Source organism: Mauremys reevesii, linkage group 4, assembly GCF_016161935.1.
Source record: "Mauremys reevesii isolate NIE-2019 linkage group 4, ASM1616193v1, whole genome shotgun sequence".
Lineage (NCBI taxonomy): Eukaryota > Metazoa > Chordata > Testudines > Geoemydidae > Mauremys > Mauremys reevesii.
In genome coordinates this window covers 74,157,522-74,178,681 of record NC_052626.1, presented here as the reverse complement: position 1 = coordinate 74,178,681, position 21,160 = coordinate 74,157,522, and the positions used below count along the sequence as shown (strand labels likewise).

Below are 21,160 nucleotides of genomic sequence, written 5' to 3'. Positions count from 1 at the left end.
CCGTCGACTCCGGAACTCCACCACTGCGAACGGCGGTGGCGGAGTCGACGGGGGAGCTGCGGACTTCGATCCCGCGGCGTCTGGACGGGTGAGTAGCTCGAACTAAGGTACTTCGACTCCTGTTAATAAACTCCAGAATGATATTGTTGATTCATATTCAATTTAAGATCCACTAGAACCCCCAGATGCTTTTAGCAGCACCACCACTGTCTACCTGTTTGTCGTTGTGCATTTGATTTTTCCTTCCTAAGTATAGTATGTTGCACTTGTCTTTATTGAATGTTATCTTCTTGATTCCATAGACTGATTGTATTAGTGCTTTGACGTGTTTTTTAAATCCTGAAAATAGCCTATTTTATCCTGACTAGTCCTTTTCAATTTGGCAAATGTGACTCTGGTTGTTTGCAATTTAATCTGTGTTCCTAATGGCACATACAGTGAGTGAACTTGGCTTTTAAAATTTCACTTCTTCCTTTATGCTTTTCTATCTGTAGCGATGGAAACAAAGTAATGCAAAGGGAATTGTTAACAAAGTTCTGCTCCTATTGCAACAGCACAAAATGAATTTCAATCTAGGTCTTGCATAAACAGTGGCTAATGAATTGTTCAATGTTGTTTTACTTATTCATGCTTTTTCAATGTTAAAAGCAGCAGCATGTTTTTGAAACTGAAAATATATCAAATTTTAAAGACTAAGAGCATTCTACAAGGAATCAGTAGATTTTCCCTCTTGTCAGGTCCTTAAATAGTCAAAACATGTGTCCAGAAAATATACATGAAACAGGATTGAGGAGGAAGAGCGTAGGGGAGAAAAGTACATCTAAATATGATGATTCACAACCCTGGCTACAAACAAACAATAATCCAAAAAGGAAATATTTAGAATCTGACAGAGATTCCTGTTCTATTAAACATTTCAAGTCAGCAAATTTCTGAAGGTCGGGGGAGGGAGGTTGTGTCTAAGTTATTTGGTAGTATAATATGTTCCTTACATATCAAAATAAGTATGTGCTAGAGATAAAGCACATCCTGCAGTACAGCAGAAGAGCCACACACCCAAAATGCTGCCAGAGAATCAGATTTTTTCTCTGCATAGTTCTGTCACAGACACACAAAGGCAGAAATTAGAGAGAAATTGTGTCCATATTTTGAACCAAAAAACCCCAAACCATTCCTGTTATTTATTTAAGCTCCAACACTGTGCTGAGCATGGGACAATACAGAAGACTGACGTGTTAGAGCAGCTTCTTTGGCACAGTGGTCTGTGCCAAATGCTTCTGTTTGTGAAAGGCTTCTGGGATTCCCATGTGTGTTAATAGCATGTAGAGGTGAGATGCTTGTCAGGTTAACCCATTGGCTCTCCAAATAAACAAAAGCATTTATTGTATTATGAACTATGTCATAGACGTTAGAGATGGTAAAAGCTTGTTAGGTTGTCCTGTCCTCTTCCCATCAACCAGTGCTGTGCTTCCTTCACAGACAGGGAGACATGCAAAAAGCCAGACAAATGAGAGGAGAATATATAAGCCTCAAACAGTGAGAATTATTATTCCTCATAAGAAAACATCCTGAAGATGGGCAAAGACCCTGCAACTGTGACTTTAAAAGTCAATGGATACTTGTCCAAGGATTGACCCTCCCCTTGAACTGATTTAGGCCTCTCTTTGCCCCCATGCTTTTCTCTAAGCCCTACCCACAAAGCTGCTTTCAAGGAACACTCTTTGCTTGCCATTCCCCTCTGTTTTGCATGTTGGCACCTTCCCTGCATGCCATCAGTGTAAACTATAATAACACAAATGTCCATGAGGGGAAGGAATCATTACATTACATCCCATTGGAGTGCCTGGAATTCTGCCTATGCTCAGTTTGATTCCTGCAAACATTTTGAATTTAAGCAATGATGAACCTTCCCAAGAAACCTCATTTAAAACACACACCCTGCCCAGCATGGGCACATCTAAGGAAAGCTACAGAGAGATCCTTGGTGAAATGAGAAATGTACAACGCTTGATCACAACATGCACAATAACCGAGTCACACACTGACACACCTGCAGAGGAAGTGGGAACTTGATAACACAAAAGAGAGGCCTCATGCCAGATGGTCAGATCTGAGGCAGAGATAAACCTAAATCAATCCCCCAGGCCCAATCATACCCCAGCTTTTGGAGTGTTTCAAATCAGGTCTGAATGCTGAGGCTTGAGCCCCTCTTGCAAGGAAGAGGAATGATATGATCTATCCAAAACCTTGAGGAAGAACTATCTGTACACTGGTGCCTTTTCCTCCTGGCAGCTTGAAGGACAATCAGGGCCAGCTCCAGGCACCTGCGGAGCAAGCACGTGCCTGGGATGGCACATGCTAAGGGGTGGCATTCTGTCCATTCTTGGGGCAGCACAGTCCGAGTGCCTTTTTTTTTTTTTTTTTTGCTTGAGGCGGCAAAAATGATAGAGCCGGCCCTGAGAACAATTGCTTCTAAGGGACATAGCCTTATATACCTGGAGTGATAAAGGGATTATCTATGCAAGCGTTCACACTCTTAGGCCAGATCCTTATGTTAACATGGTTCTTGCTAGACCCATTCCTGGCCAGTGGAGTAGGCAGGAAACTCTGCTATAGACCCAGGATGTCCTAGAGTTGGCTTACGCTAGCCATGTTTAATCAAGGACAAGGTTCTAGTTACTTCGAGCCCTGATCCTGCAACTGGGTCTGAACAGGTAGACTCTTGTGCCTGCACTGATCCCTATTGACTTGAATGGAGATTCACCCACTTGGATCTGTTTGCAAGATAGGGGCCACAGTATGAACTCTAATGCAGATAGGGCCTCTGTAGTTCAATGAAATATGGGAAGTTTAAATGCTAGAGAACCTCATACAGTTAAAAGAGTATAGTTAGTTTGAAATCTCCTCAGTTTTAAAAAGAGTCTAAAATAGTCCTGCACCTGCAAATGTCTGTGGTTTTGTGACCACATTTATTTATTTCTTGTCACTATAATAAAAGGCCTAGATGAACAGGGGAAATTGTCCAACAGACTATACGGAGGAAACAGCAAAAATGGGTATTCGTAATGGGTTAACAAATGTACAAAGTAAACTGAAAAAAATATTTTTGCTCTGATTCTAGGGGTTATTTGTAAAAACATCAGACAAAAATTGTTCAGACAAGTCTGGACTTCAATTGGTGTTGCCACTTTAAAAAGAAACACAAAACATATGCAAGTATGGGGACCCTTTACTGAATCCACCACGCACTCTAAAGCAGTACCCTGTTCCCCTGGAACTGACTGGCAAATGAAAAACTATATGTGTGAAATATGTCCAAAATATTGAAGATTTTTTTGTGCTCAAGTATTAAAAATGAACATATTTTTCTTTTTTCAAAACTTTTCATGAATTTTTCAATTATATTTTCAAAAAATGTTATTAAAATGGCTATTGAAAACATTATCAGAATTTTTCATTGACCAAACACCTGGTTTTTGGTAAACAAACATTTTCAATATTTCCAATAACAAATATTTTTAAAAGCCCTTTTTTTTGTGAAAAATTAAATAGTGCAATTTAAAGGACCATTTTTAACCACAATACCTTTCATTTAAAAAAAAATCAAATTTCTTTACCTCTTCCTCCTCTGAGCATGTTTTTTTGTTTGGTTTGGTTTTTGTTTTAAGATACAGGCAGACAGGGATGGCCCTAGACTAGCTCCCAGCATGTGGGGCCCTAGGCAAACCATGCAATCGGCGCCTCCACCCCCAAACACCAAGGGCAGATCTAAGCTGAGGTTTTGGGTAAACTGGGAAACATTTTGCCCCTTTTTTCCTTTTAATTTTTTTTTTTAAACAGAAGCTTAATTATTTGGTTTGTCCATCCGTCCGTCTGTCCAGCCAATGTTTCTGAGATCAGATAAAATAGAGAGACAAAATTTTCAGATTTGTACACAACAGCTAGATGATATTTCAGTCCAGATTCAAATAAAAATGCATTAAAATGTTAATTATAATTTTTATTACAAATCCAAAATCATCAATTACGCTATCCTGTTTTAACTGCCATTACCACCACATCAAATATAGAAAGAAATAAGAAAACTCTTCAATGAACTTTAATTTGTATTTACAAAACACGCCGAATAAAAAACACTCTGTTCTCTTAAAACATGACTTTTCTTGCTTTAAGTTTTGAAAATTCAGTCACTAGTTCTTTTAGATCCAGTTTTCCAGCTATTTCATGCTCTATTGACATTGTGGCAAGTCCAACAAGTCTCTCTTGCACCATGGTTGAATTCAGATATGTTTTTATCAATTTTAACTTCGAGAAGCTATGTTCCCCACTAGCTACAGAAACTGGCAAAGTTAAAAGAATGCGTAGAGCTATAAAAATGTTTGGAAAACTGTCTGAGGGTTTATTTTCACAAACAAACTTCAGTACTTCTTCAGGAGTGGAATGTTTTTTAAGTCATCTTGAAAAAGCCTGAAACTCACTACACAAATCTGTAGCATCAATGTCTTCTGAATTTTCATGATTAAAGCCAACTCCAGTTTTATACAAAATTCTCTTATCTGTTTTGCTGTTTTCTTTTGCAAGCTGTGGATATCATATAGAAAGCCAAATACTGACTCTAGCTGCTGCATCTGTTGAAATCTTTCATCAACTGAGTGAATAGCAGTATCATGGACTGCGAAGTAGAAATTCACTTTGAACCTTTGTTTTGGGTTCTGAATGGGTGTGTCTCATTCTTCATATGAAAACTGCTGTTTCTTTTGCTGAATGCGAATTGGCTCTGGTTCAAATTCTGTCGGAAAGTCTATTTCTTCAGCAAGCTCGAGAGAATCTACCAGTGTTCTTTCGAACCCTTCATCACTTCTGAATTCCTCCAGAATATTTTTAGTTTGCTGCAGTTTTTGAATAGCAGAATGTATGTTCAAGTTCTTTTCCTGAAGCTGCTTACTAGTGAGGTTACTCTCAAAAAGGATATTATACCACAAAATGAGTGAAGTCACAAATTTGAACTTGGAAAGGCCATTTGCAAGAGCTTCTGTGTCTGAACGTGCCGTATTGCCAGATGATCCAGTAAAGGTAGTATCATCAGAAATTTCAATTAGGGCATCATAAATGTTTCCAAGTTCATAGCGAAGAGGCTTCAAAGCATCAGTGTGACTCTCCCATCTTGTTTGACTAAGTGGTTTCACAGTTAGAGAATTCACACAGAGAATCAGAATCTCCCAACAGCGTGTTGAGCCTCAGAAAAACACTTAAACACCTTGCACCAGGTCAAAGAAACTGCTTGTCTCCAAACAGCATCTAGCAGCATCATTGAAAACTAAATTCAGAGAATGCGCACTGCAAGGAATGAAATAGGTCCTAGGATTGATTTCCATCATTCTCCTTTGCACAACACTGTCTTTACCCTTCATATTACTCCCATTATTATAGCCTGGCCACATACGTTTTCAACAGATAATGACATTGTTTCAAGCTCTTGTAGAATAGTTTCAGTCATAAATGCTCCAGTTGTCTCCTTTAGTGGTACGAAACCCAAAAAATGTTCCTTTACGAGCACTTCAGCATCATTTTTATCTGCAGACTTTTCCATATACACAAAATGAATGATCATCATCATTTGTTCAACATGACTCACATCTGGTGTACAGTCCAGTATTATTGAAAAGTATTTTGCAGAACAGGCAGCTTCTACATTTTCTTTTTTATGGCATTTGCTAGGATTTGAATCAGTTCATTCTGCATATTTTTTCCTAAGTAATTAACCTGTGTTTCATGATCAGTTATTTTACACAGATGCTCCTTCATGACTGGATCAAACAAAGCTAGGTATTCAACAAATTTTAAAAAGTTTCCATTACCTGGAGTGTATAATTTTTCATTTCTACTGCAGCCACAGAATGCTAAATTTTGCCCACCAAGAACTCTCACTAAAGAAATCAGACACTCTAATATTTGTTGCCAGTATTCTCCTTTTTCCTTGATCACACGTAAATTTTCTTCATCACTAGTTTTTCCTTTTTTCTTTTTTGAATCGTAATTCAAGTTCTTTTCAATTTTGAAAACTTGTTTGTAACTTCCTCGTCCTTTCTTCCTTCTACTTCATTTACTTCAATTTCTGCATATGTCTCTGAAGGTGAATACATTTTCTCCACTTCCATATCAGTCTGATGCTGTGAGCTGCCTTCATCTAGAAGTAAGTTTCCATCATCATGAGCTTCCAAACTGCTTTTTTGTGGATGTGAGCTACCCTCATCTCGAAGTAATATACCTTCATCTTGATGTTCCAAACTGCTTCCCTGTGGATATGAGCTAACCTCCTCTCCAAGTAAAATTCCTTCATCTGGATGATGTGAATTGCCTCCATCTTTATTTGGATTAAAGAGAAGATATTTCAGGAAGGATCCCTGCTGTTTTGCTTGGTCCTTTTCCTTCTCAGCCTTTTGTTTACGATACTCAGCTCCTGAGGGTTTTCTTTTTCCTCTTTCTGCCATGGGGCATTTGAATATTGTTATGTACTGTGCTCCCGACTGCAAGCATTATAGCATTAAGAATGGCTGACACACCCACCACGTGGTTGGCGATTTAAACCACATTGCAGCCATCCCAACACGTCTTTTCACTGCTTAAAGGTTCAATGATTAGTAACATACACTCTCTTGCCTATTAAAACAATTAGTTACAGCGTTTACATGGAAACAAAATGACCTTTTTCAACGCTTTAACCCGACACCGGTTGTTTGGAAAGTAATCCCCTTCCTCACGGTTACCCACTTGGAGTGTGACATCATCACTTTCGTAGTCTATTAAGCATTAACGCTGTTACTTTTCTTTTATGGACCTTATTTATTACATGAAAACCAGTTATAACAAAGAAAAGTTAATAATTATACAGCCCGATAATAACGCTAACGTTTAATAACGCTTAAAGATACTCACATTTTGGATTTATAATGCTGAAAGACGTTATTCTTTATTCTTTCGCACCAAGAAACACAATTTTCCACAGTATTTGCTCGATTCTTAACCATCTACCTGCAAAGTGTGTTAAAATGACCGTTTGACATGTATCTCCACTCTACATGAATTTCCGGCTATGCAACCTCGATGTATATTCAAGTTAGGTATCACTAGCATTGCAGCTCTTGCTGATGGTGGATATGTTTCACTGTGGCTGAGTTATTGCTTATCAAAATTGCGGAGTGGGTCATCTTGACCGTACGTCGCAAATTGAAACAAAAAGTGCTAAAATATTATTTTTTTGCAGTAAATAAAAGATTTGACATATTAATAAATTCTCAGAAATGTAGAGAAATGAATTATAATTCATATTCCCTCCGAAGGCGCACGATAATTGAGATAATGACATCTTTATTTTATTTGTATTTTTTCCCTTGAATTTGGCACGCCATTTAACTTGGCACCCTAGGCAATCGCCTAGTTCGCCTATATGGACGGGCCGCCCCTGCAGGCAGAGAATGCAGTACTGGCTTTAGGGAATAACCTAACAAAAAACTTCAGGAGCAACTTTTACTCCCGGAATTAGTCATATTATAAGCAGGTCAATGAACGGAACTACTTGTACAAGTAGGTACTTACCATCTTGAGTAAGGGATTATACAAACAGGCTCCTCAGTGCTCATGCTTCTAAAGAAGTCAGTAGACTTTTTAAAAATTCCTCAATAAATAATATAATAATAAATAATTTGTATTACCACAGTGCCCAGGAGCCCATTGTCCTCATGCTGTACACAGAACAAAATGACAGTCCCTGGCCCAAAGGGTTCACAATCTAAGTATAAGACAAAGTACTGCCATGCACAAGAGTTCAAAAATCAGGAGTCACACTGCAAAACATCATGAAACTGGCTTTAAAATCATCACGTTTTAAAAATTAATAAAATATGAGATATTTTCATGCATCTTCTGGTTTCTGAGTCTTTAAGGTATAGCTAGTTAATATTTTCAAGTTTTTCTCTGCAACTATCAGGGCTAGAAAGTTTTTTTTTTAAAGTAAGAAAGAAAGCAATCAGAGGTGTTAAGGAAAATATCAAATCTCACAAGGGTTGAGAACAGTGCATGATTTGTGTGCCCCTGTATTATTTTTAGGTCCTGCTTTTTTACTACAAAACAAAAAGCTGCAACTTCATAGTTATTTCTTGATACTGGAGTTGTAACTGTAGACTGCAAAAAAGACACTACTGGGTTAAAAAAAAACAACACTCCATACTCATGTCATTAACAACACCTGAGATTGATAAAAATTTAAGATTTTTAAACATCCAATTTTCTTTTCTCTACTTATTCAGGTTTACCTTTTATGTTTCTTTCAACTGTGGACAATGAGATTAGACTAGTCAATTTCCTGGTTGTTTATAATTAGCTTCTAGTTAATACCACTTCAGACTCTTATGCAGTAGTGCAATGTGGAAGGGTTTGGATTGCGAACATTAGAGGAGAACATTTATTTACTTCAAAAATCTATTTCTGCTGGGATTTTCAAAATACATTAAAGCATAGTTATTGGTTGTAGATTTGTTTGTTTGTTTTAAACAAAACCTATATTCGGAGCTAAATTTGACCTACATGTCTCTAATTTAGAAGAGACAATTCTGAGATTTTGATATCGTGCTCATGATACAATGCTTGTAATTTAATACCCTTTGTAGAGCACTGTATGATTAGAATTGTCTGTGAAAACCTTCCAAAACCGGTTTCTTTTTCTTAGAGAATGTTCCAGCTCTCTAGCCTGCTCATGCAGTTAAATTAATCTCTCAGCATAAAAGTATCTGTTGTTTTTAATTTGTCTGAACTGAATGTATTGTATTAATACTTCTTGAGTACAAAACACACTTCAGAATAAAATGATATATTGAGAACTGGCTTGTCCTTGGCTATATGTCTCCATCTGACATGTTACAGATTTCTAGACACAAACTGCCTGAGGCATTTTAATATTTAAATAGTCACCTCAGTGCTTAGTGGCTAACTATCGAGCCCTTAAAAAGAAGTTTTGGTAATGAAACTTCTTATACAAACAGCAGCTTGGATTCTCTACTCGTGGTATTTTAAGAAGAGTATGCACCTATTTTTATATGACAATCACAGACCTCACCCAGTCCAGAAGTGAGTAAAAGGATTTAGATTTGACTATGAGCAGACACTTTAGCCCAGATCCACAAAGCTATTTAGGCACAGACCTAAACCCCACATTTAGACACCTAAATCTCAATTTTAGGCTTCATTGCAATCTACAAAACCCACAGCAATCTACAAAACCCACCGAAACGTTAGGCGCCTAAACTCTGTGACCAAATTTTTGCAATAAGAGTTCCCTAGGTACATAAGTTTCTGCCTCTGGCCATGGGCACTGCTTCCTCCCTCTAGCTGTCTGGATGCCTGTCTCCTGGCATCTGTAAAACTCTTTCAGGCCCTCACATAGAAGCTACTAATGTATAATTTTAAAGGGTTATTATTCATCTCTCATTTACAAAGAAAGACAGTAACGGAGATAGACCAGAGTTACGGTATTGCTGTATAGAAGGCCCTCACCAGTCCTATTATAAAATAATAATAAGCACACCTCCAGTCCCTGATACTTTGTTATCTTTTTCTAAGAACTTTTTCCCAGAATGCCTTTTTGAGTCTGGCCTTTTAAATACAGCAGAGACAAGCAGCAACCTGCCCTTTTGTAGCCAGTTGAAACTAGTAGCTTCTAGGTGTGTTTCTTTCTTTTTCAGCTGGTAAGTGCCTGTTATATTTTTCTTTCCTTAATGATGTGATGGTCCATTCTTACAATTTCTTAGTGGGAATTCTGTCAGATTGTCAAAGAGAAAATTGTACATTTTTGGTTCTTTCTTTCTCATCCACAGATCTCCCAGGGAAAAATAAATGTCTTAACTGAGGTATTGGTGAGTTTTCTTGTTGTTGCTTTTAAGAGTACTTCAGTATTTCTGAAAGTCAGAGTCACAGAGACTTAATTGTTAGTAAATTTCATGCTGGTGAATAGTGTCAACTTGAAAGCAGTGAAAGTTTTAATCTTCTCTTTGTATCCAGAATGGATATAGGCCAGGTAATAATAATACAATTTCTTCCCCATCCATAAGCTGGAGAGCAGGGCCGGTGCAACCATTTAGGCGACCTAGGCGGTCACCTAGGGCGCTAGGATTTGGGGGGCGGTATTTTCTTCAGCAGCGACCGCGGTGGCCAGATCTTCAGCCCCCCCAGTCGCCACCGGCATTTAGGCGGAGGGAGCTGGGGCAGGGGAGTGCGGGGAGGGCCACCTGCAGCAAGTAAGGGGGGGGCGGCACGCAGGGGAACTCCCCGCCCCAGCTCACCCCTGCCCCGCCTCCTCCCCAAGCACACTATGGCTGCTTCACTTCTCCCGCCTCCCAGGCTTGCGGCGCCTAAGCTGATTGGCGCCGCAAGCCTGGGAGGCGGGAGAAGTGAAGCAGCGACGGCATGCTCGGGGTGGAGGTGGAGCAGGGGTGAGCTGGGGTGGGGGGGTGCCTCAGGGCGGAGGGGGGAAGCTGCCGTGGGGGGGCGCAGGGATGGGGGAGGGCGCAAGGTGGAAGTTTTGCCTAGGGCGCGAAACATCCTTGCACCAGCCCTGCTGGAGAGACCACTGTGAGAGAAAGGTGGTGATTCAGTCTTTGCCTTGTTTGCGAATGCAGCAACCAATAGGGTTAAGGTGTAAGTCTGTGCTGTGGACAAATATCCACTTGGATCTACGCTACACTGAAAAGTTATATCAGCATTGGTCAGGTGTGTGAAAAAACACACCCTAACTGATGTAGTTATACTGAAATAACCCCCAACAGCTATATAAATGGAAGTAGGCTTCTGTCAGCATAGCTATCCTCATTCAGGGAGGTGGTGATCTTGCACTGACAGAAAAATCCTTTCTGTTGGACATTCTGTTGGACAGCATAGTATCCATAGTGTGGACATACCTTGAGATACCCCCCCTCCACCTCTGACCTCAACTTATTTCACAGTCATTACCATTTTCATGACTTATCAGTAAATATCAGTCTAGTGCTTGATTTACGCTGGTGACTTAGAAGTGAAAAACCTCTCAGCCATAACAAGCACCCTGAAATATTTCAGTTCTCCTAAGTAATACTGTTAGAAGGGAGAACAACCTCATTTACCCCCAATAGTGCATATAACTGGCATGCTAGCAAAGGATCAATGCAGGTTAACCTTATATCTGAAACTTTTTTCATTCAAGTCAGTGGAAGTTCTACTATTGATTTCAGTGGGAGCAAGACTAGTCCCTTTATATACACAGAGATCACACCTACCATTAAGGTGCGGCCACCTTTAGGGAGGGACTGTTAAAGAGTTTTCAGCAATGCTTTCCAACAGTTCAGAGCGGGAGTGAGGGTAATCTTTAGGTCAGCAGAATGTAATCATCCAAACTGGACATGAGTTTTTTGGTGTTAGCACTGGTAATCTGGTTACAACCATTACAGGGTCTTTAAATCTGTACTGAAACATGTATAAATAACATGTCTGAAACAGGTGGAAATTTTATGAGCAGTGTACAATCAGTGTAAGTAAGCATGTCACAAAGTTGCCTAGGCTCTCATACCTCAGAAGAACGCACCCTGTCATGCACACTCACTCATTAATGTGATGGTTTTTTCTCTGTTTTCCATTTGGTATTTGATTCTGCTCCCACTGACTTCAGAGAAATATGATCTATTCCTTTGTGTTCTGAAAGTTTGGGACTTCAAGATACTGCGTAGCTTTTGGGAGGTAATGAGTGCCCTTAACCTGGACTTCATTCAGAGCTGAGGGTACTGGTCACCTCCACTGTCAGGCCCTGAAAGCTATTCAAACATAATTGTTGTTAGGTTCTTCTGTGTTTACTTTGGTATGCAAACTCTTTTCTCCTGCAGCCCCAAAGCTAAGTTTCAGAACCCTTTAATATCTAATACATCCTATGTTGGGAGACTGTCCTGCTCCTGCAGGGCAATGGAGTTGATACTCTAATACTGCAAGGTCTTTTCCAACTCTAGCTACCTGGACCCTAACGAGGGCTGTTGTTTGTAAAGCTTTTCTGAGAGCACAGAAGAAACAATGGCACTTGGAGGTATAGTGCAGCACTTCAGAACACTAGGGAATCCATGGAGATGGTGGGGAAGACTGCCTAGGGAATCATTTAAAAAAAATTAACATGGCTTAGTAATAAGTGAGATGGAAATGGATTGGAAGAGGGGGCTTTCTCTTCAGCGGGGAGAGAAGGCTTTTTGCAGGTATTGCTCAAATTTCCACTACATTCCTCCTATAATGATTATTATTATGATTATTTGCTAGACAGGAAAGGAGACAAGATCTCTGCCACAAGGATTTTACAATCTAAACAGGCAACACAGAGGGAAAGGGGCAATGAGACAAGAAGCACAAATGGGCAGTGCCATTTAGCAGCAATCTGTATTAATTCCATATTTTGGGGAAAGTTTTTCATTATTACTTTTTCCTTTCAGCTAATTTAATAGAATCATAGAAATGTAGGGCTGGAAAGGACCGCAAGAAGTCATCAAGTGCAGCTCCCTGTGCTGTTTGTTAATCATCTTTACAAGCCCAATATTGTATATGATGCAAATTGTATTCACACACACACACCACACCCCTCAACACATAAAACAGAAATTGCAAACTGGAGGCAGCCTACACTGGGACCTGATATATTTCTGAAGAGTGTGAAGGTGCTGATAGCTCATGGTATTTCTTTCCCATGCTTTTTATGCAACTGCCTTGAAGTTATTTGTCATCAGAAGTTGGGGATAAAACTATACAGCAGAATTATCCTCTATGTGGGAGCCTATTCCTGAATGGCTGGAAATGGGGAGCACAAAGCCTACCCACAATCGGGGAGACCACAAAGTGATATACATTAGGACTTCAGTATAGCAATTTGATCCACATAGGCCTTGTTTTGTAAATTAAGCTCCTTTTGGAACTCAGTTGATTACCTCCTGATTATATTGTCAGACAGCTGATCTTTTATACATTTGAGCAACATATTGGGGCAAATCTACCTACCATGCACACTCTAAATTCCCGTTGAAATCAATGGGGTGCAAAAGGTACAGGATTGGGCCTTTGTTTTTGTCAGAGTACACTTCTTTATTCCCTTTTGCCACACACACTCTTTGTTTCTCAACTCAGCCCATCCTTTTTCCAACACAAATCTGGGGATATTCCATAATGGAAAAGAATCTCATTTATCAGGACAGCAAAAAGGGAGGTATGCCAGTGTTTGTATTGTCATCATAGCGCTGTTCACATACAAGCCTGTGGTCAACCCAGGAATTGGAAAACTAGTCATCTATCTTTCCCTTCATCCTCACTATGTCCCACTTGGCATAGCAGCCAGGCAATCTGCATTGTTTAGTTTAAAATTTAATGTTTGCAGATGGCCTTAGCTGAAATGTTCATTTTATTGACAAAATATGCTTTATGTGATTATTAAATTATGCCTAGTTCTCTTTCCTTTGTCATATTGTCCTTAATTTGTACACAGAGCTCCTGGCCATATAACACGTCAGTTCTTTTTTTTTACCAGCTTTGAATACCAACTATGCACTGCAATTTCACTATAAAGTTCATGTTTCCAAGCTGAAGAAGAGTCCAAAGAATCATGGGAATTAGTGAGGGAATATATGTACATGTCCCAGACTTGCTGAGTCTTGCTACTTGGAGGAAGATTCCTCACTTTTGGATTCACCTCGAGGCCATTTTAAAAAATACTTCCTTCGGGTGACAAAGGATTTTCATGTTTCAATTAGACACTTAAAATCACCTTCTTCCAGATGGCTGGCTTGATAGCTCCCGTACCAGTCAGCATATGCTGCCCTAAGGGATATTTCCTTGTGCTTTGTCCAGTTTTCTTTAAGAATGTCCAGAGTGTTGGAATTTCTACTAACTTTCCTTCAATAGCACTAAATAGGGCCCAGCTATGCAAATGCCTTTACATGGAAATAACTTTACATATGTAAGGAGATCCAGTTTTAAAATCAATGGCCTCAGTCCTCCAAACACACACGCTTAATTTTATGCAAATAGTCCCAATTACTTCAATAAGCACTCTCAGTGCAGAAAGCTAAAGGCATCTCTGTAAGCCTTTGCAGGATCAGCACCTAAAACAATAAAGTGTAATGAGGGGGAGAGGGGCATTTATCTTTTTCTGAAGACTTTACTACTTGAAATAGTCACTGATCTAAGACACCACCCCCAAAAAGTCACACGTGATTAAGAATATTTTTTAGAAGTCAAAAGTGGGATGAGTTTGTAAGGCAGCAGGTAACAGCAGAGATCAGGGGAGTAAATGAAATGTGGAGCCCCAGGGCGAGAAAAAGAAGCCAGAAAAAAAGTCCTGCAACTGGGCTTTGCAATTTTTTTCTTCTTTCCCCAAAGTTGTTTTTTCCACACACACAATTTGGGTGTTTTTAACCCTTTTCATGTCCTCCTCCTTTTCCTAGTTTTCATGCCCTTTTCTGCTGAAAGGGCAGGATCACAAAAGGGATGGCAATTAGGTTCTGGGCTCCGGGCTGGGAGGCTATTCGAAGGGAAGGGGGGACCGCAGGGGCACTTGGAGATCCCCGGGCCCGGCTGGCTGCGCCTCCCTCCCCCGGTTCGGGGGGTCCCCGGGCTCGGCCCCCGAACGCCCCTCTCTTCCGTTCTCCATGTCATTTCCTGTGCTAATAAGATGGTGGTCACGGCCGGGAGGGAGGGAGCCGCCGCCGCCTCCGCCGAGCCCGGCCCGGCCATGGGACCCGTCCTCGCCTGGGACTAGCGAGCCGGGCTGGCCGGGCCGGCGGGCAGGGCTGGGGCAGGGAGCCGGGGGCCCCCGGGCGGAGCGGGTCCCCCCACGCCGAGGCGGGGCCCCCGAGCCCGCAGCGCCGAGGTGAGTCAGCCCCTTTGGTAGCCAAGGTGGCCACGAAAATGGCTGCGGAGCGCGGGGGCGGAGGGGGGCGGGCTGCGGGGCCGGAGCCGCAACGGGCGGGAGCCGGGGCTCCCTGCGGAGGGGGCGCTGGCGGGAAGGGGCCTCCCCCCACCCACCGGCCTGCCCCGGGGTCCGCGGGCGGGCAGGTAGGTGCCTTCCCCTCCCTTTCCCCCGGGCGGGCGGGCGCTGGGCTCGGCCCCCTCCTCCCCGTCCGCTCCGATGTTGCCTTTTTCCCTCCCCGCCCCTTCCTCCCCTAGTTGTTACATTGTATCCGGTGAGTGACGCTGCAGCGGGCCAATGGGCGATGGGGGAAGGCGGCGAGCGTTCGAGATTGGAACGCGGGGCGGGGCCGTGGGGCCGCTAAAGGAATGGGGGGAGGAGGTGAGGTGCAGGTTTGTTGGGGGTTGGAGTGGGAGGCTGTGGGGGCAGTAACTGTGTGTTAGGGGGGAATTGGTTATTGGGGGGGGGGATGCTGAACATAGTTATATGTTGGGGGAGGGGGGTGAGGCTGTGTGTTGGATGAGGGAGTGTGTTACACTCTCCCCCGCTGCACTCGGTACGTGCGCTGGTTAATTTCTGTCCAAGTTCTTATACCGTGCCCATCAGTGTCTTCCCCTAGTCCCCTTAAGCTAAAGGTGTAACTCAGAATGGTACTGCTGGGTTAGCTTTGCATTTTCCTTGCTTGATAAGGACCTTTCTGTGCGGAGCCTGCCCATCCTCAAGATTCTGGGATGCACCACTGGGAAGTGTCATGCCTTGCTAGCATTTCTCACCTGGTCTTGTCAGCTACTGCAGAATTTAAGATTTCATTAAATAATTATAGCTAGCACAGCAAAGCAAACCTCTGAACATGAGCAAACACTATCTTATGTAAGTGTAGCTACACTGACGTAGCGAACTCGGAGAAGTGTGAAATGGTCCCATTTGTATAAAGGTGTCATTGACTCTGAAGCCTAAGGATGTCAGTTTAAATGTCAGCACTAATTACTCTATTGTTTTAACAAAAACTTCAGGCTGGTTTGAGATTATAGGTGGGCCGTGAGTAGTGTACAATCAGTTCTTTGTTCCCAAAATAACCACTGTTACAAATAGCACAGAGAGAAATTCTCAAATAAAAAGTTAAGGTTTTTGTTTTTGTGGAGTTATATGTAATATTCACAAGTATTCGGACAGCCACTGCAAATCCCAAACTTTTTACAAATGATCATTCATCCAGCAATTGGCTATACTATTTGCTATTGATCATTCATTTCTACTTTTGGGTAAACCATTTGTTGCTGCTCAGGAAACAGACACAGTATCATGTGGTTTGTGTGACGAACCACACATCATGCATAACCCAAGTTAGCCTCTCACAAACACCCCAGAGGCTGAAACTTGTTCTCATAAGTCACTGGTCAGATACTTCCAAATAACAGATTTGCAGAAATCACAGTTTGGTTGTGAATGATTTGAAGCCAGAAAAAGTGTGAAATCTTCAACAATAAAATAGTTGCAGTGAATAATTCAAGAAGGTCTAGCTACTTGCTTTTATAGTGCCTGTTAGTGTGGTGCCTGGATTTAGCACTTAGAAATAATTTACATTTTCAAACCATTTTACAAAGTAAGCCTCACCACACCATACCCTCAGTAGGTAATTAAGCACTATCCCCTACTAAGAGAAACACGTTTCAGAGGCGAAGTCACTAACTCGAGTTCTCACAGCAAGTCCACACTAGAGCAGCCAGAATTAGAATTTTTGAGATCCTGGCTCCAAGTTCAGCCTGTTGGATTCTGATCCATATAACGTGACTAGATAACAAATGTGAAAAATTGGGATGGGAGCAATAGGTGCCTATATTAGAAAAAGCCCCAAATATTGGGACTGTCCCTATAAAATCGTCGCCCTAGATCCATCTATGTATAAAATAAATTAGAAGTTATTTAAACGATGGTGGGCCAAAATACCAGGTTAAAAACTTTGCACTTGGTCATCCTGTATTGCATACAGGTAAAAAAAAAGAGTGGCTTAAAGTCAGAATTGGAAGGTGTGAAATATTGTTTAGGATTAAGAAGGCTTTTGGTAGTACTTAAAGTAAGAGTGGATGAGAGAAGACAAAGAGCTACATCGTGCAATGGAACATTGTTTTTTTATATCAGCTGTATTTTTAAACCATTTAAACACCATAAATAATTTAACAAATAACTGAGTCTTGCTACGAGAATTAGGAGTTATGCTGTTGTCTGGACAGATGAGTCCTCAAGGTTTTTAATATGTTTGCTAAAAGCTAAGTCTATGTGGAGTACATTTCCTTGGGAGGAACTAAAACTTGTACTATCCAGGGATCTACTTATGTAAAAGAATAAGATCTGCATTTTCCATTTTGAGTCAAAGCTGGTCTCTGTATTTTCATTTACCCAGTATTAATGTTAGTAAGGTTCACATTGTCTGATTTTAAAATTAAAACTGAGAAACACTCTTTCCCCTGCCCTAGGTCCCCCACACAGTGGAAATGGAAAGGTTGTGGCAGTGCTTTACTGAAGTAATTTACCATGTAGGAAACATTCACCTTCTTTGTTTGAGCTGAGTGCATATTGCTGATATGAGCAGTGAAATTCCTTTTATTTTTGTTATTAAATCCTTGATGCTTCCTTCTGAACCCACCCCCAAGAAGTGAGGAATATGGCTTCTCAGGTTGGGAGGAAATCAATTCCTTTGATTCTCCAGGCATTCCAGTTGGGGAAGTGAGATAACTACATCAAACCATAGTAGAACCCTGGCTTGTTGAAGTAGGAAAGCTGTAGTTCAGCCTCTACACAAAACCGTTGGGCCCTGTGTTCCCTTCTCTTTTCAATGACTAGGATCTTATATAAATTGAAGAGAAAAAAGGACTGACTTTAAAAAAACAACAACCTAAAACCTATCACAGCAAACCATTGTTCCTCTAGCACTGTGAGGGCATAGAGTGTTTTACATTAGGTGTAGTGTACTTAAAAAAATATTGATCCCTGCCCCAAAAAGCTTACAGTCAGGAAAGAACAACTTCAACTCCCACTAGAGTCAGTAGAAGTTAAGGGTACTTGGCACCTGACAGACTTGAACCCTAAATGTTATCTTGGTATGGAGTGAAATGTTACAAAGCAATGAAAGCAGGGAGGGAAGTGGCTCTATTTTTTAAGCTCTCTAATGACATAAAAATTAGGACAGGGCATTTTTGCTTTAAATTGAAGATTATGATCTGAAGCAAAACATAGTATTAGGATGTATATTTATTTTCAGGCAAAGGACATTTCTGCCTAAGACACTATTCTCTACTGGCCTACAAACAACAGTCGAGCATTTCCCTGAAATATAGTTCACACACATGTATATCAAGCACGCTATTGTCTTGACATTTCATGGGTTGCTCTTTAGCTTTCTGGTTCTGAGTCACATTAGCTGCTCTAAGGCTGGCAACAATCACTTGCTTTTTGGATAGGTCAGTGGGAAGGATTTTGGTGACACACAAGAGAAGCTAAAATAAGCAAAACGACATTTTGCTGAATATGTAGTGCAGCTCTTTGGAATCTTAAGAAGCTGGTAGTCCCTTAGATTCTGTTTGCCATTTGTCTAGATGTAATTCACATGCTTTCCCAGTGCAAAATTGGAGTTCTCTTGTCTCAAATACTTGCCCTTTGGTTACTGTCAAGCACAGTGAGTACAGGTTCTTCTGACTTCAGGTATGTGAACTTCCAATGGCACCTTATCTGTTATAAAGGCAGTCTGTGCATTCAGCAGCTGCCATTATTAGGCAAACCACAGAAACATTACCACATGGTAATATTTATTAGACTAGTGCCCCCTCATTTTGCTAAGCTCTGTACGGACACAAAATAAGAGAATTTGTCTGCCCCAAAGTGCTTGCAAGCTAAGTCAACCTGACAGAAAAGGGCTTGGAGGAGAAACAGAGTCATAGAAAGGTGAAGTAAATTGCCTCAGTCACACAATAGGTCTGTGTTAGATCAGGGAATAAGAACCCAGGTCATCTGACTCTCAGTCCAGTGCCCTATCTAGACTGTGCTGGCTTTGGTTGGGCTGCTTAGCTTTTCTGCACCTAATCCCAGTCTACCCTCCTTCTCATTAAATTTACATTTGCAACACATTCCACCAACAAGGGCACTAACTAGTTTTTGCTTGAAAAATGAGAAGGTCACCTCTGCAGCCCTGGCTTTTGGAATGAGAAGCATAAGGTTTCATGGACCAACAACTCCTGCACAGTTGTAGGAGGTTGTGGCATCTCCCTTAGCACTGGCCTTTTCCCTAGTAATGGGGCAAGTGGGTGCTCATTTTACAGGCTTTGGCTCTCTTCCCCATTTTCTCTCTGCTGCTGAAGGCTTTTTTCCCCCCTAAGTGGAAAGGTTCCTTCTATACCGAAGGTCCCATTTTAGCACAACATTGGCCCAGTGCAATGTTGTGATTTAAGGATTCCCTGTTGGTTGAACTCATGGAGGGAAGGTTGGGGGCTGGTCACTTGATTCCACTGCCTAGAAAAAAAAGTCAGAGAGGAGAACATGCTGGGAGAATCTTCAGAATAGAGGGGATCCCCAAGAGAGCAATCACACTGCAGACTGAAAAGGCCAAATAAAGAACACAGAAAAGCTCTACATGTGGCCTCTGGAGGGAAGGGGTGAGAACAGAGAGGTGGGTGAAAGAATAACAGGGAGAAAATGAGAAAAGCTTTCCAAGGCAGGGAGCATATGGTTTTGTTCTACAAAGTGCCTATTTCATGTCAAACACTTTATTAATAATAGGAAAGATTGGGTAGGTGAGAGAGTGGGAAAGGAAAAGGTGGTAATTCTGAGGTGCTGCATGGGCAAATAGTTACCATTTGGAAATACTCTGTATATAATGTAAACTAATGGAAACTGGTCTGTGAACAGTTTTCACACTGTAGACTGCTCATTAAGTGATTCAGGCTACAGCAAGGGGCAGTGTGGGGGGGAAAGAGAAGGTATTTGAATTCCCAAAATCTCAAGTTATTTTGGCTGAAAGAGTGAGGCTGTTCAGAATACTGATGCTTAAACTGATACCCTTAGGCTTCAGAGTCAACACCTCATTGAGATGAATGAGACTCATAGACATTAAAGCCAAAAGGGCCCCATCATGATTATCTTGTCTGACCTCCTGCACATGCAAGCCACAGAACCTTGCCCACCCAGTCCTGTAATCGGCCCATAACCTCTGGCTGAGTTACTGAAGTCCTGAAATCATGATTTAAAGAGGTCAAGTTACAGAGAATCCAGCACTTACACTAGTTTAAACCAGCAAGTGACCTGCGCCCTATGCTGCAGAGGAAGGCAAAAAACCTTCTAGGTCTCTGCCAGTCTCACACTTCACATTTCTCAGAACTATTGCTTAAAAGCTTTGTGTCTTCAGCCTCCAGAAGACAACATTCCAAGCGTTTCACATTCAAAACATTTTCTTTGCATTCAGAAGGTGAAAACATATATATATATATATTTTTTTTTTTAAATGAAAGCTAAAATCTTTGGAAACTGATGGTCTCCAAAGAAATGTCAATGAAATATACTACAGGCTACCATCTCAGTGTGACCCATAGGTCACAAATAGCTATAATTTTTATAATGTGCCCATCGCCAGGGTATCTAGGTGCATACATCTAATAATTTAAGCACACTTCACACAAAAGGCATGCCTACACAGCAGCTGGGAGGTATGCTCCACAGCTGGTGTAGACATACACTAGCTCTGCTTGAACTAGCATGCTAAAAATAGTTGTGTAGTGTGGCAGTACAGGCAGTGACTCAGGTTAGCTGCCTGAGCACAATCCCACCTGATCCCTAGGGTGCCTGCTCGGGGAGGTAGCCTGAGCTTCCACTCTTGCTGCTGCTGCGGGCACACCACTATTTTTAGCACACTAGCTTGAGCTGAATTAGAGTGTATGGGTCTGTGTGAGCTGGGAACCATACTTCTTAGCTGTTGTGTGGGCATACACAGAAGGACTAGCTTCTCTACCCCTCTCTCACTATGCTGCTGTTTCTTAGATGACAATTTTACTTCAGTTGTCTGCCTGCATCAGCAACATAGCCCAGCCATTTTACAGCTGCTATTAGGCAAACCACAGCATGCCCCATATGATGGTATTTATTTGTAATGTCAGTTTATACAGTGTGCCTGACAGAAATGTTGTAGGCTTTTGAACTCTTAATAAAAACATATCAGTAAAG

At 41.4% G+C, this 21,160-nt stretch overlaps 1 protein-coding gene and 1 long non-coding RNA gene across 5 annotated transcripts in view; one reads left to right on the top strand and one right to left on the bottom strand.

The window, feature by feature from the left end:
• LOC120402891 overlaps positions 1-21,160 on the bottom strand; it is a 204,428-nt gene that overhangs the window by 125,395 nt on the left and 57,873 nt on the right. The gene's annotated exons all lie outside the window — the stretch shown is intronic.
• The window catches only part of PRDM11 (PR/SET domain 11), a 53,791-nt gene continuing 47,352 nt past the window's right edge, over positions 14,722-21,160 (top strand). For all 4 annotated transcript variants that reach the window (XM_039533426.1, XM_039533427.1, XM_039533424.1 and 1 more), the window contains exon 1: positions 14,722-14,914. The gene's annotated coding sequence lies outside the window, so the exon portion shown is untranslated. The remainder of the gene's footprint in view (positions 14,915-21,160) is intronic.